General features: G+C 36.7%; 2 pseudogenes; both read right to left on the bottom strand.

Moving 5' to 3' along the window:
* Positions 1-5,299: 5,299 nt before the first annotated feature.
* Positions 5,300-7,145, bottom strand: LOC120566519 (annotated as a pseudogene).
* A 4,921-nt stretch (positions 7,146-12,066) lies between these two features.
* LOC120566518 lies at positions 12,067-14,445 on the bottom strand (annotated as a pseudogene).
* Positions 14,446-18,608: the final 4,163 nt, after the last annotated feature.

Raw genomic sequence — 18,608 nt, 5'->3', positions numbered from 1 at the left:
CCACGGTGGTCCGGACGGAGTGTTCAGGAGTGTAGAAACACTGTTAAGACTTCTAGTTCCCTGCTTGTATTCACACTAAAAAAAGGATACATTTGGGATGGGAGGGAGAAGAGCAACAAATGGATTTTTGCTTTGTCCCTAAACTGCCCAGTAAGCACTAACAGGCAACCTTGTAACCTTTTGCTTTGATGTGTAAAGGGTTCTTGCCTTTTTCTTTACTTCTGTTTCTTAAGTGAATGTGAGTCTTTGATGTGTGTGCCACCTTCAAAAGAAAAAAAGAAGCCATTTAATGAGTTAAACCCACAGCTTTGAGAATTAACCTATGTGTACATATCTATTCGCTGGCATATATTGTAAGTTTTAAAAAAGAAAAAAAAAAATCACTCAGGGCCTCTTGGTATATAAAAATAAAGGAGAACAGTCCATTTCAAATGGAAAGGATGCCATCAAAAGGGTATATCTGAATTTAGCGTGATTGTTTTCCTCAGACCGCCAATGATTTAATGTAATCAATTATAATATTCAGTTTTGTCGGAAATAGTAGATAATACATCATTTAAAGACGGGCATGCAAGAAAAAAAGATGAGTAAATACGTTATTAATATTCACTGAAACAAGGCAATGTACACTGCAACTCATTACAAGTGTATTATTCAAACCTGTTTGACTTTTGTTATATTACTCAAACCATATGTTTCACATAGCGGTTGTGATCCCATTTCTAAATGTGCCATGAGGCACACTATCCTACCTAATTCACTCCCAAATCTACTTCAGAGGTGTTTTGCATGACTTTAAAAAAGGAAAAAAAAAAGGAGAAAAAAAAAAAAGGGGGTAAAACAAGTGTGTTGTAGTGGAGGATATCTCAAAATCTGGTGGGGACCTATTTAATGGTGCACAATATGCATGCTTGTCAACCAGATCCCAACTGATTTTTAGCTCTAGTTGGCTTTGGGTTCTGGGGGTCTGGATCGTAATGCTCAGCTGATAACTGCCATGCATTGTACTGCACACATTTGTAATAGAACTGAATGACTACAAGATTTTATTGCGCTAACTTCATTTTATAGAGAGAAAAAAAAAACCTGGTCTTGAATCCAGAAATTCTTACATACATTGTGTTACTGTTCTTGCCCTAACGACTGAAAATGACATGCTCTGAAACTACTGTAGTTTATCAAAAGCCATAGTGAAAAGGTGCTAGATGTTCTGCTTTTAGGTATGAAAACTCACTTGCGTGAATGCAATAGTTTGTCATGGATCCCATGTATTCTTAAAGCATGTTATATTAATACCCCTAAAACAATGTCCGTGAAAATCAATATAGTTTAAGGGATTTAAAAAAAAAAAAAAAAAAAATGAAAAAAGACTCAAGTGTTGTCATACTTATTTCAGTGTAGTATCGTACCTGCATATCAGGCTCTTGCTCTGTGTATCAATATCTTAAAATATATTGTTCACATATAGATACCTTCATGTTAATGTTAGCACTCTTATTTTGGAGTTAATATTTAACAATATCCAGCTACCCTATTAAATAAAAAAGAACCTCCCATTAAGGCCTAGGTAATGAGGTAACTTTTAATGACAACTGAGAATAGAGTCTTGTAGTCTTTCTGTTAAGAGTTATTGAATAATCTCACAGCTTGTGTGGTGCAAAAATGTGTTCCGATAAGCAGCTAAAATTTATTTAGGATTTGTGATTGATTGCTCCGTAGATGCCATTTATTGTTTACCAATGACTTTTTGCTGTGGTGGGATAGTGGTTTACTGTTCTTACTCTCCCTGGCCTCTAGGGGTCCTTGCCTGAACACCAGACTACCCACCCGCCAACAGAGCCTGGGGCATGTGTTCTGTGTTAGGCAGATATTTTGCTTTGGTACTTGCACATTTACAGTTACCTCATTTTTTCCATGTTTGTATTTGGGGGTGGGGGTGGGGTGGGGGGAGAAAACAACTAATATATATTATATATAGGAAATGGTTCTTATTAATGTTATAATTTTTCATTCCATTGGAATCATATTGTTTGTAGCATTTAACATAACTAGTTACTGTATTATATATACATCTGTATACTGTTTGAAATTTTTAAGATTTGTACTTTTTTTAAATGAAAGTTGCTAGTTATGCTTTACCAAGTAGTGCAATCATATTTTTTTTTAACTGTTGTGGCTGATTTGAAAGGGTTGTTCACTAATAAATGTATGACGTATACCAATATCACATTTGACTTATTTGACTCAAACTATTAAAAGTTAAATATAAAAGTTGATACTTAGAATCATAGATAACATAATCTGTGACCTTATTTTTGTATAATAATATATGAGCTGAACAGTGAAGTGACGCTGGGTCCGAGGGGGGTCTATGCTCTGCGAATAGAAGTTAACTGCTGACACAAGCTTCCACCCGTATCTCAAGCTATCACGAGAAATTCACACGACCACGACCCCCAAAAATGCCATGAAAAAGTCATAGTATAGTATGTTGTAAAAAGTCGTGGTATAGTGTGTCATAAAAAAGTCATGGTGTAGGTCATAAAAAATGCTGTAAAAAAGTCATAGTATAGTATGTAATCAACAATGTCATAAAAAGTCATGCTATAATGTTTTTATGGCGTTGTTGATCACATACTATGCTACGACTTATGACATTGCTATGCTTTTTTATAACATACTATGCTATTCTAAACTCTTTTTTATAGTCTATATCCATGACGTTCCACTATACTTTGCCAGTCACTCCCTGAGCAAGGCCTACGGCATGCTGGGCATAACGGGTGCTAGCCGAAGAAGAGCCATAGGCAACAACGTGGAGGCAGCAGAAAAAGCATCCAGATGGCTCTGGTTAAAGAGGGGAGAGCAGTGGGGGCAGTAGAACGCCACTTGGACACAGGCCGGGGTCTGATCAGCCTTGGTCGGGTCGCCAGGACGAGGATGTCTGTTGCAAGACCCGAAACACCCAGTGACTCCTGGAAACAACACTGATGATGTGTCCAAGGTTGTGCATCAGAAGATGTTTTTGTAACTGTCGAAAAAAAGTCATAGCATAGTGTGTCAAAAAAAGTCATAGTAAAGTAAAGCAGCACGGTGGCCCAATGGTTAGCACTGTTGCCTTCATAGTATGTCGAAAATTTTGAGAAAAAAATCATAGTATAGTATATCGGAAAAAAAGTAATAGCATAGTATGTCGAAAAAAAGTCACAAAAAAGACATAGTATACTATGTCGAAAAAAAGTCATAGGATAGTATGTCGAAAATTTTGAAAAAAATCATAGTATAGTATATCGAAGAAATTTGAAAAGAAGTCATAATATAGTATGTCGAAAAAAGTCACAAAATGCAAAGTATAGTATGTTGAAAAAAGTCACAGTAAAGGAAAGCAGCACAGTGGCCCAATGGTTAGCACTGTTACCTCAATAGTATGTCGAGAAAAGTCACAAAAAAGCCATAGTATAGTATGTTGAAAAAAGTCACAAAAACATCATAGTATAGTATGTCGAAAAAAAGTCATAGTAAGGGAAAACAGCACAGTGGCCCAATGGTTAGCACTCTTTCCTCACAACAAGAAGGTACAGGGTTCGAATCCATGAAGTATAGTACAATATAAAAAAAAGTCACAAAAACATCATAGTATAGCATGTCTAAAATTTAGAAAAAATGTCATAGTATTGTTGAAAAAACAGTTTAAAAAGTCATCATATATGTCAAAAAACTATAAAAAAAAGTCATAACATAGTATGTCGAAAAAAGTCATAGTATGTCAAAAAAAGTGATCAAAAAAGTCATAGTATAGTATGTCAAAAAAATATAAAAAGTAATAGTATAGTATGCAGAAAAAAGTCATAGTATATTATGTCGAATAAAAGTATAAAAAGTCATAGTATAGTATGACTTTTTCGACATGCTATGCTATGACTTTGTCATAAAAGTAAACGAAAAAGTGATAAAAAGTCAAAGTATAGTATTTCGATAAAAAGTAAAAAAAAAAAAAAAAGTCATGGTATAGTATGTCAAAAAAGTGATTAAAAAAAGTCATAGTATAGTATGTTAAAAAAGTGATAAAAGTGTCCACACAGAAAGGGCTGGGACGACCTGGGTTCAATCCCAGAACCTTCTTACTCTGAGGCAGAAGTAACCGCTGAGCCACCGCGCTGCCTTGTTGAAAAAAAATTCAATTATATTTATAGTATCAAATCATAATGAGTTGACTCAATACACTTTACAGATAGAGTAGGTCTAGACCACACTCTATAATTTACAAAGACACAAAAATTCCAACATTTCCCCCAAGAGCAAGCATTTAGTGCAAAAGGAAAAACGTCCTTTTAGGCACCGGGCATCTGCCAGTGCCGGTTGAGACACAGAGACACTGATACAGATATACAGATATTGAGAAATATGATTCATAATAATTATAGCAGTTGGTGAACATGATGAACAATGGCAATTATAGTAACAATAAAGATAATAGAACTATGCCTAGATATAATAGTTGTAGCGGGGCATAGCAGGGCACTGAGCAGAACTCCCCTGAGCTGTTAGTAACAAGCATTACTGGGACATGAATGCTCACAGGTGGAAAGAGAGAGGAGAGAGATTGTTATGCCATACTATGACTTTTTATGCGATTTTTTTGACATACTATAATATGACTTTTTAATGAGATTGTTATGACATACTATGACATTTTATGGCATTTTTTCTGACACCTCTACTCAATGACTTTTTTGTGACTTTTTTCGACATACTATTGAGGCAACAGTGCTAACCATTGGGCCACTGTGCTGCTTTCCTTTACTGTGACTTTTTTCAACATACTATACTTTGCATTTTGTGACTTTTTTTCGACATACTATACTATGACTTTTTTTCAAATTTCTTCGATATAGTATACTATGATTTTTTTCAAAATTTTCAACATACTATCCTATGACTTTTTTTCGACATAGTATACTATGTCTTTTTTGTGACTTTTTTTCGACATACTATGCTATTACTTTTTTTTCGATATACTATACTATGATTTTTTTCTCAAAATTTTCGACATACTATGAAGGCAACAGTGCTAACCATTGGGCCACCGTGCTGCTTTACTTTACTATGACTTTTTTCGACACACTATGCTATGACTTTTTTTCGACCGTTACAAAAACATCTTCTGATGCACAACCTTGGACACATCATCAGTGTTGTTTCCAGGAGTCACTGGGTGTTTCGGGTGTTGCAACAGACATCCTCGTCCTGGCGACCCGACCAAGGCTGATCAGACCCCGGCCTGTGTCCAAGTGGCGTTCTACTGCCCCCACTGCTCTCCCCTCTTTAACCAGAGCCATCTGGATGCTTTTTCTGCTGCCTCCACGTTGTTGCCTATGGCTCTTCTTCGGCTAGCACCTGTTATGCCCAGCATGCCGTAGGCCTTGCTCAGGGAGTGACTGGCAAACCCCCTACTGCCCACCTCTACTGGCGTACACCTGGTCCTCCATGCGTTCCTCCGACAATCCTCCAGTTCTTGATATTTCTCCCTCTTTCTCTCTTGTGCCTCCTCCATCCTTTCCTCCCAGGGCACTGTCAGCTCTAACAGGATTAGTTGTTTTGTGGCCTCAGAGACCAAGATGATGTCAGGTCTCAATTTGGACTGGGCGATGTGTGTCGGGATTTTCAGCTGCCTTTCCAGGTCGGCTGTCATCGCCCAGTCTCGGGCCGTGGAGAGCAAACCTACAGAGCAGTTTTTCGGTGTCTTCTCTGGCTTTTGTCCTTCCTCGATGAAGTGAATGGCATTGGCTGTAGCTTGGGTGTATCGGCTGTCCTTGATCCCCGCCCTCAGCGAGGCAATTGAGACCTGGTCATGCCTCCATCGATACCGGCCCTCACCCAGCGCTTTTGGAGCAGCTGCTCAGCATGTGTTCTAATGTTCCTATTTTGGAACAAAGGGGGCATGCAGGTGTCTCTATTTTGCCCCATGTGCACAGGTTGGATGGACTTGGAAGGACATCATAGACCCCCTGAATCAAAAATTTGATCCTTCCAGATGTCCTTCCAGGTAACACTTCGCTCCATCGCCTGCTCCCACTTCATCCAGGCGCCTTGCTGCCGCATGACCACTGCTCTGCTAGTTCGTTCTTCCTCGACTGAAGCTCGCACCTCCTCCTGTACCAGCCTCTGCCTCTCCTTTCCGCTGGCAGAGTCATATCGGGTCGCTGTTAAGCTCCCAAGTCCGGCTCTGCCTTGCGCCACTGTTCCAAGGATGGCCTTGTGTTTCAGCCGAGTCTCTGCTTGGTGGAAAGCCTCGGCGGCCTTCCACTTCCTCCCTGTTGTCACAACAATCCCTGCGCCGGACACTTTGGCATCTCTGGATCCAGAGTACTGCAGGTGTTCCCGTGCCCGTGCAACAATGAACTCCTCCCTGACTGAGCTAAAAGGGAGTCTGAGCTTGTTGGTGTTCCTTAGGCTACGCGGCAGACCCAGCCATCCGTGTAGATAGGTGCTCACCTTTTGCTCAAAACCTTCCACCACAGTCATGGGGACCTCCTAGATAAGCAAAGGCCAGAGGATTCTTGGGAGGATTCCATGCTGGTAAACCCAAGCCTTGAATCTTCCAGGGAGCCCAGACTTATCCACTGTTCTCAACCATCCCTCCAGGTCAGCACCGGTTGCCTTGATGGAGTCTCTGTCGTTCAGGCTGCAGTTGAAGACCTTCCCAAGGCTCTTCACTGGTCTCTCTGTGACTGACGATACTATACTATGATGTTTTTGAGACTTTCTTCAACATACTATACTATGGCTTTTTTGTGACTTTTTTCGACATACTATACTATGACTTTTTTCGACATACTATACTATGACCTTTTTTTTACAAATTTTCAACATATTATACTATGGCTTTTTTGTGACTTTTTTAGACATACTATACTATGATGTTTTTCAGACTTTTGTCGACATACTATTGAGGTAACAGTGCTAACCATTGGGCCACTGTGCTGCTTTCCTTTACTATGACTTTTTTCAACATACTATACTACAACATCTTTTCGACATACTAAGCTATGACGTTTTTCAGACTTTTTTTTTATTATACTATACTTTGTGGATTGGAACCTTGTACCATTGCTGTGAGGCAGAAGTTCTAACCATTGGGCCATCATGTAGCTTTCTTATTCTAGGACTTTTTTTGTGACTCTTTTCAACATACTATACTATGGCTTTTTTTCAAATTTTTTCGACATACTATACTATGATTTTTTTCAAAAGTTTCAACACACTATACTATGACTTTTTTTCGACATAACATACTATGGCTTTTTTTGTCACTTTTTTCAACATACTATACTATGACTTTTTGTAACTTTTTTCGACATACTATTGAGGCAACAGGGCTAACCATTGGGCCACTGTGCTGCTTTCCTTTACTGACATTTTTTCAACATTTTCAACTTGCTATAATGTTTTTGTGTCTTCATTTTTTTTATATTTTACTATATTTCATGGATTTGAACACTGTACCTTCTTACTGTGACGCAACAGTGATAACAACTGGGCCACTGTGTTGCTTTCTTGTTCTAGGACTTTTTTATGACTTTTTTCAACATACTATACTATGACTTTTTTTTTACAAATTTTCGACATACTATACTATGGCTTTTTTTCGGCATACTACACTATGGCTTTTTTGTGACATTTTTCGACATACTATTGAGGCAACAATGCTAACAGTTGGGCCACTGTGCTGCTTTACTTTACTATGACTTTTTTCAACATACTATACTATGACTTTTTTATCAACATTTTTGACATACTATGACTTTTTTTCTAAAATGTATACATCCTATACTATGATGTGTTTAGTGACTTTTTTTAAATTTTTATATTGTTCTATACTTCATGGATTCAAACCCTGTACCTTCTTGCTGTGAGGCAACAGTGCTAAACATTGGGCCACTGTGCTGCTTTCTTACACTGTGACTTTATTCGACATACTATACTCTGACTTTTTGTGACTTTTTTCAACATACTATACTATGACTTTTTTTCGACATACTATTGAGGTAACAGTGCTAACCATTGGGCCACTGTGCTGCTTTACTTTACTATGACCTTTTTTCGACATACTATACTATGATGTTTTTGTGACTTTTTTCAACATACTAAACTATGATTTTTTCGACATACTATACTATGGCTTTATTGTGACTTTTTTCGACATACTATTGAGTCAACAGTGCTAACCATTGGGCCACTGTGCTGCTTTACTTTACTATGACTTTTTTCGACATACTATACTATGACATTTTTTCAAAATTTTCGACATGCTATACTATGATGTTTTTGTGACTTTTTCAACATACTATACTATGACTTTTTTTCGACATACTATAATTACTTTTTTTTTACATACTATACTATGATTTATTTCTCAAAATTTTCGACATACTATTGAGGCAACAGTGCTAACGATTGGGCCACTGTGCTGCTTTACTTTACTATGACTTTTTTTGACACACAATACTATGACTTTTTTTAGACATACTATACTATGATGTTTTTGTGACTTTTTTCAACATACTATACTATGCCTTTTTGTAACTTTTTTCCACATACTATACTATGACGTTTTTGTGACTTTTTTCGACATACTATACTATGACCTTTTTTTACAAATTTTCAACATACTATACTATGGCTTTTTTGTGACTTTTTTAGACATACTATACTATGATGTTTTTCAGACTTTTTTCAACATACTATACTATGGCTTTTTTGTGACTTTTTTCGACATACTATTGAGGTAACAGTGCTAACCATTGGGCCACTGTGCTGCTTTCCTTTACTATGACTTTTTTCAACATACTATACTACAACATCTTTTCGACATACTAAGCTATGACGTTTTTCAGACTTTTTTTTTATTATACTATACTTTGTGGATTGGAACCTTGTACCATTGCTGTGAGGCAGAAGTTCTAACCATTGGGCCATCATGTAGCTTTCTTATTCTAGGACTTTTTTTGTGACTCTTTTCAACATACTATACTATGGCTTTTTTTCAAATTTTTTCGACATACTATACTATGATTTTTTTCAAAAGTTTCAATACACTATACTATGACTTTTTTTCGACATAACATACTATGGCTTTTTTTGTCACTTTTTTCAACATACTATACTATGACTTTTTGTAACTTTTTTCGACATACTATACTATGGCTTTTTTGTTACTTTTTTCGACATACTATTGAGGCAACAGTGCTAACCATTGGGCCACTGTGCTGCTTTCCTTTACTATGACTTTTTTCGACATACTATACTATGACTTTTTTTCAAAATTTTCGACATGCTATAATGTTTTTGTGACTTCTTTTTTTTTATATTTTACTATATTTCATGGATTTGAACACTGTACCTTCTTACTGTGACGCAACAGTGCTAACCACTGGGCCACTGTGTTGCTTTCTTGTTCTAGGACTTTTTTATGACTTTTTTCAACATACTATACTATGACTTTTTTTTACAAATTTTCGACATACTATACTATGGCTTTTTTTGGGCATACTACACTATGGCTTTTTTGTTACTTTTTTCGACATACTATTGAGTCAACAGTGCTAACCATTGGGCCACTGTGCTGCTTTACTTTACTATGACTTTTTTCAACATACTATACTATGACTTTTTTATCAACATTTTTGACATACTATGCCTTTTTTTCTAAAATGTTTACATCCTATACTATGATGTGTTTAGTGACTTTTTAAAATTTTTATATTGTTCTATACTTCATGGATTCAAACCCTGTACCTTCTTGCTGTGAGGCAACAGTGCTAACCATTAGGGCCACTGTGCTGCTTTACTGTCACTGTTACTTACGACATACTATACTCTGACTTTTTGTGACTTTTTTCAACATACTAAACTATGATTTTTTTGACATACTATACTATGGCTTTATTGTGACTTTTTTCGACATAGTATTGAGTCAACAGTGCTAACCATTGGGCCACTGTGCTGCTTTACTTTACTATGACTTTTTTCGACATACTATACTATGACATTTTTTCAAAATTTTCGACATGCTATACTATGATGTTTTTGTGACTTTTTCAACATACTATACTATGACTTTTTTTCGACATACTATAATTACTTTTTTTTTTACATACTATACTATGATTTATTTCTAAAAATTTTCGACATGCTATGAAGGCAACAGTGCTAATGATTGGGCCACTGTGCTGCTTTATTTACTATGACTTCTTTTGACACACTATGCTATGACTTTTTTTAGACAAACTATACTATGATGTTTTTGTGACTTTTTTTCAACATACTATACTATGAATTTTTTCGACATACTATTGAGGCAACAGTGCTAACCATTGGGCCACTGTGCTGTTTTCTTTTACTATGACTTTTGTTAGACATACTATACTATGATGTTTATGTGACTTTTCTCAACATACTATACTATGCCTTTTTGTAACTTTTTTCCACATACTATACTATGACTTTTTTTTTTTACAAATTCTCGGGATACTATACTATGTCTTTTTTTCGACATACTATGAAGTCAACAGTGTTAACCATTGGGCCACTGTACTGCTTTCCTTTACTATGACTTTTTTTTTTACAAATTTTTGACATACTATACTATAGCTTTTTTTTTTTACAAATATTCGACATACTATACTATGGCTTTTTTGTGACATTTTTCAACATACTATTGAGACAACAGTGCTAACCATTGGGCCACTGTGCTGCTTTCCTTTACTATGACTTTTTTCGACATACTATACTATGACATTTTTTCAAAATTTTCGACATGCTATGAAGGCAACAGTGCTAACGATTGGGCCACTGTGCTGCTTTACTTTACTATGACTTTTTTTGACACACTATACTATGAATTTTTTTAGACATACTATACTATGATGTTTTTGTGACTTTTTTCAACATACTATACTATGCCTTTTTTTCAAAATTTTCGACATGCTATACTATGACTTTTTTTCGACATGCTATACTATGATGTTTTTGTGACTTTTTCAACATACTATACTATGACTTTGTTTCGACATACTATAATAACTTTTTTTTTACATACTATACTATGATTTATTTCTCAAAATTTTCGACATGCTATGAAGGCAACAGTGCTAACGATTGGGCCACTGTGCTGCTTTACTTTACTATGACTTTTTTTGACACACTATACTATGACTTTTTTTAGACATACTATACTATGATGTTTTTGTGACTTTTTTCAACATACTATACTATGCCTTTTGGTAACTTTTTTCCACATACTATACTATGACTTTTTTTTACAAATTTTCGACATACTATACTATGGCTTTTTTTCGGCATACTATACTATGGCATTTTTGTGACATTTTTCGACATACTATTGAGGCAACAGTGCTAACCATTGGGCCACTGTGCTGTTTTCCTTTACTATGACTTTTTTTAGACATACTATACTATGATGTTTATGTGACTTCTTTCAACATACTATACTATGCCTTTTTGTAACCTTTTTCCACATACTATACTATGGCTTTTTTTTACAAATTCTCGACATACTATACCATGGCTTTTTTTGACATACTATGAAGGCAACAGTGCTAACCATTGGGCCACTGTACTGCTTTCCTTTACTATGACTTTTTTTTAACAAATTTTTGACATACTATACTATGGCTTTTTTTTACAAATTTTCGACACACTATACTATGGCTTTTTTGTGACTTTTTTTCGACATACTATGCTATTACTTTTTTTCGATATACTATACTATGATTTTTTTCTCAAAATTTTCGACATACTATGAAGGCAACAGTGCTAACCATTGGGCCACCGTGCTGCTTTACTTTACTATGACTTTTTTCGACACACTATGCTATGACTTTTTTTCGACCGTTACAAAAACATCTTCTGATGCACAACCTTGGACACATCATCAGTGTTGTTTCCAGGAGTCACTGGGTGTTTCGGGTGTTGCAACAGACATCCTCGTCCTGGCGACCCGACCAAGGCTGATCAGACCCCGGCCTGTGTCCAAGTGGCGTTCTACTGCCCCCACTGCTCTCCCCTCTTTAACCAGAGCCATCTGGATGCTTTTTCTGCTGCCTCCACGTTGTTGCCTATGGCTCTTCTTCGGCTAGCACCTGTTATGCCCAGCATGCCGTAGGCCTTGCTCAGGGAGTGACTGGCAAACCCCCTACTGCCCACCTCTACTGGCGTACACCTGGTCCTCCATGCGTTCCTCCGACAATCCTCCAGTTCTTGATATTTCTCCCTCTTTCTCTCTTGTGCCTCCTCCATCCTTTCCTCCCAGGGCACTGTCAGCTCTAACAGGATTAGTTGTTTTGTGGCCTCAGAGACCAAGATGATGTCAGGTCTCAATTTGGACTGGGCGATGTGTGTCGGGATTTTCAGCTGCCTTTCCAGGTCGGCTGTCATCGCCCAGTCTCGGGCCGTGGAGAGCAAACCTACAGAGCAGTTTTTTCGGTGTCTTCTCTGGCTTTTGTCCTTCCCTGATGAAGTGAATGGCATTGGTTGTAGCTTTGGTGTATCGGCTGTCCTTGATCCCCTTGCTGATTGCCTCAGCGATGGAATTGAGGACCTGGTCATGCCTCCATCGATACCGGCCCTCACCCAGCGCCTTGGAGCAGCTGCTCAGGATGTGTTCTAATGTTCCTATTTTGGAACAAAGGGGGCATGCAGGTGTCTCTATTTTGCCCCATGTGCACAGGTTGGATGGACTTGGAAGGACATCATAGACCCCCTGAATCAAAAATTTGATCCTTCCAGATGTCCTTCCAGGTAACACTTCGCTCCATCGCCTGCTCCCACTTCATCCAGGCGCCTTGCTGCCGCATGACCACTGCTCTGCTAGTTCGTTCTTCCTCGACTGAAGCTCGCACCTCCTCCTGTACCAGCCTCTGCCTCTCCTTTCCGCTGGCAGAGTCATATCGGGTCGCTGTTAAGCTCCCAAGTCCGGCTCTGCCTTGCGCCACTGTTCCAAGGATGGCCTTGTGTTTCAGCCGAGTCTCTGCTTGATGGAAAGCCTCGGCGGCCTTCCACTTCCTCCCTGTTGTCACAACAATCCCTGCGCCGGACACTTTGGCATCTCTGGATCCAGAGTACTGCAGGTGTTCCGTGCCGTTCGCAAAAATGAACTCCTCCCTGACTGAGCTTAAAGGGAGTCTGAGCTTGTTGGTGTTCCTTAGGCTACGCGGCAGACCCAGCCATCCGTGTAGATAGGTGCTCACCTTTTGCTCAAAACCTTCCACCACAGTCATGGGGACCTCCTAGATAAGCAAAGGCCAGAGGATTCTTGGGAGGATTCCATGCTGGTAAACCCAAGCCTTGAATCTTCCAGGGAGCCCAGACTTATCCACTGTTCTCAACCATCCCTCCAGGTCAGCACCGGTTGCCTTGATGGAGTCTCTGTCGTTCAGGCTGCAGTTGAAGACCTTCCCAAGGCTCTTCACTGGTCTCTCTGTGACTGACGATACTATACTATGATGTTTTTGAGACTTTCTTCAACATACTATACTATGGCTTTTTTGTGACTTTTTTCGACATACTATACTATGACCTTTTTTTACAAATTTTCGACATACTGTACTATGACTTTTTTGTGACTTTTTTCGACATACTATACTATGATGTTTTTGAGACTTTTTTCGACATACTATACTATGGCTTTTTTGTCACTTTTTTCAACATACTATACTATGACTTTTTGTAACTTTTTTCGACATACTATACTATGGCTTTTTTGTTACTTTTTTCGACATACTATTGAGGCAACAGTGCTAACCATTGGGCCACTGTGCTGCTTTCCTTTACTATGGCTTTTTTCGACATACTATACTATGACTTTTTTTCAAAATTTTCGACATGCTATAATGTTTTTGTGACTTCTTTTTTTTTTATATTTTACTATATTTCATGGATTTGAACACTGTACCTTCTTACTGTGACGCAACAGTGCTAACCACTGGGCCACTGTGTTGCTTTCTTGTTCTAGGACTTTTTTATGACTTTTTTCAACATACTATACTATGACTTTTTTTTACAAATTTTCGACATACTATACTATGGCTTTTTTTGGGCATACTACACTATGGCTTTTTTGTTACTTTTTTCGACATACTATTGAGGCAACAGTGCTAACCATTGGGCCACTGTGCTGCTTTACTTTACTATGACTTTTTTCAACATACTATACTATGACTTTTTTATCAACATTTTTGACATACTATGCCTTTTTTTCTAAAATGTATACATCCTATACTATGATGTGTTTAGTGACTTTTTTAAATTTTTATATTGTTCTATACTTCATGGATTCAAACCCTGTACCTTCTTGCTGTGAGGCAACAGTGCTAACCATTGGGCCACTGTGCTGCTTTCTTACACTGTGACTTTATTCGACATACTATACTCTGACTTTTTGTGACTTTTTTCAACATACTAAACTATGATTTTTTCGACATACTATACTATGGCTTTATTGTGACTTTTTTCGACATACTATTGAGTCAACAGTGCTAACCATTGGGCCACTGTGCTGCTTTACTTTACTATGACTTTTTTCGACATACTATACTATGACATTTTTTCAAAATTTTCGACATGCTATACTATGATGTTTTTGTGACTTTTTCAACATACTATACTATGACTTTTTTTCGACATACTATAATTACTTTTTTTTACATACTATACTATGATTTATTTCTAAAAATTTTCGACATGCTATGAAGGCAACAGTGCTAACGATTGGGCCACTGTGCTGCTTTACTTTACTATGACTTTTTTTGACACACTATACTATGACTTTTTTTAGACATACTATACTATGATGTTTTTGTGACTTTTTTCAACATACTATACTATGCCTTTTTGTAACTTTTTTCCACATACTATACTATGACTTTTTTTTTACAAATTTTCGGCATACTATACTATGCCTTTTTGTAACTTTCTTCAACATACTATACTATGACTTTTTTTTACAAATTTTCGGCATACTATACTATGGCTTTTTTTCGACATACTATGAAGGCAACAGTGCTAACCATTGGGCCACTGTACTGCTTTCCTTTACTATGACTTTTTTTTGTACAAATTTTCGACATACTATACTATGACTTTTTTTCAACATACTATACTATGAATTTTTTCGACATTCTATTGAGGCAACAGTGCTAACCATTGGGCCACTGTGCTGTTTTCCTTTACTATGACTTTTGTTAGACATACTATACTATGATGTTTATGTGACTTTTCTCAACATACTATACTATGCCTTTTTGTAACTTTTTTCCACATACTATACTATGACTTTTTTTTTTACAAATTCTCGGCATACTATACTATGGCTTTTTTTCGACATACTATGAAGGCAACAGTGCTAACCATTGGGCCACTGTACTGCTTTCCTTTACTATGACTTTTTTTTTTTACAAATTTTTGACATACTATACTATGGCTTTTTTTTTTTTTTACAAATATTCGACATATGGCTTTTTTTCGACATACTATACTATTGCTTTTTTGTGACATTTTTCGACATACTATTGAGACAACAGTGCTAACCATTGGGCCACTGTGCTGCTTTCCTTTACTATGACTTTTTTCGACATACTATACTATGACATTTTTTCAAAATTTTCGACATGCTATGAAGGCAACAGTGCTAACGATTGGGCCACTGTGCTGCTTTACTTTACTATGACTTTTTTTGACACACTATACTATGCCTTTTTTTAGACATACTATACTATGATGTTTTTGTGACTTTTTTCAACATACTATACTATGACTTTTTTTTTTACAAATTTTCGACATACTATACTATGGCTTTTTTTTACAAATTTTCGACATACTATACTATGGCTTTTTTTCGGCATACTACACTATGGCTTTTTTGTTACTTTTTTCGACATACTATTGAGGCAACAGTGCTAACCATTGGGCCACTGTGCTGCTTTCTTTTACTATGACTTTTTTCGACATACTATACTATGACTTTTTTTCAAAATTTTCAACATGCTGTACTGTGACTTTTTTTCGACTTGCTATACTATGATGTTTTTGTGACTTTTTCAACATACTATACTATGCCTTTTTGTGACTTTTTCAACATACTATACTATGCCTTTTTGTGACTTTTTCGACATACTATACTATGACTTTTTTGTGAATTTCTTCAACATACTATACTATGACTTTTTTGTGAATTTCTTCAACATACTATACTATGGCTTTTTTGTGACATTTTTCGACATACTATTGAGACAACAGTGCTAACCATTGGGCCACTGTGCTGCTTTCCTTTACTATGACTTTTTTCGCCATACTATACTATCAGGGTGCGAACTACGGGGGAGCTAGGGGGAGCTCGGCTCCCCTTAATAAGACATGGGCTCCCCTGAAAACGTGATTTGTGAAATTTTGGGGGGTCTCTAAAAATATTGACAATGTGTCATTTTGACGTGCAATTTCAGTTTTGTGTAATGGGATCATCGTGAATTATAATGTGTAAAACTGCAAAAATATAATTCATGCGTGATGGTGATTTAAACCCAATTCACTTCAATAAAGAAAACTATACATGTTATTCTTGTTATGAGCATCAAAGGCCGGCGCGTTCGCGGTGCAAATCCAACTCATGTTTAGTAGGCTACATGTTAACTCAAAGATTCGTAGAAAAAATATAAACATTGGAGGCCATTAATCGGTGCGCAAAGTCCTTGAAATCCATTCTGCAGTAAGCATCATATAGCCATGGCAAAAAGTAAACAAGGCAGTTTAATTAATTTTGGTTTTACTAAGAAATTGTGTAGCGATGACGTTAATAGCACGACTAATTCACCTGCTGCAAGCCCTGTTAGCACACCTCCCACCGGGGTGACAACGCAAGAAGAAGCTGAAGAAATAATGTCCTCTCTGGCTGAAGTTGATCCTAACCCCTCGCCCCTCTCTCCCGTTAAATTGGAACAGCCAGCAGTGGAGAGCCTGGAAGAGCCCATATACATGGCTGTTTGTTAAGGATGGAAGCTTGGGGTGCGTCGCTATGGTCTAATTGAACGGAGGAATTCTGGTATTCTTCTTATTGTTTATATATTTGTGGGTGGCTGTTTGCCCTATCTATTCCTGTCGATAAAGTATGGTAGGGTAAATCCTGTATAGTGAATACACTTTTAGCTGTTATGTATCTTTGTAAGTCATTGTAAGTTGCAAGCTGTCACCGCTCGCGCGGAAAAAAGTGGGCCGCTCCCGAAGGTCACGGTATAGTTCGAACACTGTATACTATGACATTTTTTCAAAATTTTCGACATGCTATACTATGACTTTTTTTTCGACATGCTATACTATGATGTTTTTGTGACTTCTTTCAACATACTATACTATGACTTTGTTTCGACATACTATAATTACTTTTTTTTTACATACTATACTATGATTTATTTCTCAAAATTTTCGACATGCTATGAAGGCAATAGTGCTAACGATTGGGCCACTGTGCTGCTTTACTTTACTATGACTTTTTTTGACACACTATACTATGCCTTTTTTTAGACATACTATGATGTTTTTGTGACTTTTTTCAACATACTATACTATGACTTTTTTTTTTACAAATTTTCGACATACTATACTATGGCTTTTTTTTTACAAATTTTCGACATACTATACTATGGCTTTTTTTCGGCATACTACACTATGGCTTTTTTGTTACTTTTTTCGACATACTATTGAGGCAACAGTGCTAACCATTGGGCCACTGTGCTGCTTTCCTTTACTATGACTTTTTGTAGCAATACTATACTATGATGTTTATGTGACTTCTTTCAACATACTATACTATGCCTTTTTGTAACTTTTTTCCACATACTATACTATGACTTTTTTTTTTTACAAATATTCAACATACTATACTATGGCTTTTTTTCGACATACTATGCCATGGCTTTTTTGTGACATTTTTCGACATACTATTGAGAGAACAGTGCTAACCATTGGGCCACTGTGCTGCTTTCCTTTACTATGACTTTTTTCGACATACTATACTATGACATTTTTTCAAAATTTTCGACATGCTATACTATGACTTTTTTTCGACATGCTATACTATGATGTTTTTGTGACTTTTTCAACATACTATACTATGACTTTGTTTCGACATACTATAATTACTTTTTTACATACTATACTATGATTTATTTCTCAAAATTTTCGACATGCTATGAAGGCAAGTGCTAACGATTGGGCACAATTGGGCTGCTTTTACCTTTACTATGACTTTTTTGACACACTATACTATGCCTTTTTTAGACATATTTATGATGTTTTTTCACTTTTTTAACATACCATGAACTAATTTTTCATATAATTTATACTATACATTATATACATTTTCATTATTTTGCACCATAAAACTTTTACTTTTTTTTTTTTTATTATCTTTTCGTAACTATTGAGGCAACAGTGCTAACCATTGGGCCACTGTGCCCTTTAATCTTTACTATGACTTTTTGACACACTATACTATGCCTTTTTTACATACCTATATGTTTTTTTGTGGACTTTTT

This window comes from Perca fluviatilis, chromosome 10 (genome assembly GCF_010015445.1).
Source record: "Perca fluviatilis chromosome 10, GENO_Pfluv_1.0, whole genome shotgun sequence".
Classification (NCBI taxonomy): Eukaryota; Metazoa; Chordata; class Actinopteri; order Perciformes; family Percidae; genus Perca; species Perca fluviatilis.
This window is presented reverse-complemented; position numbering and strand designations above follow the sequence as displayed.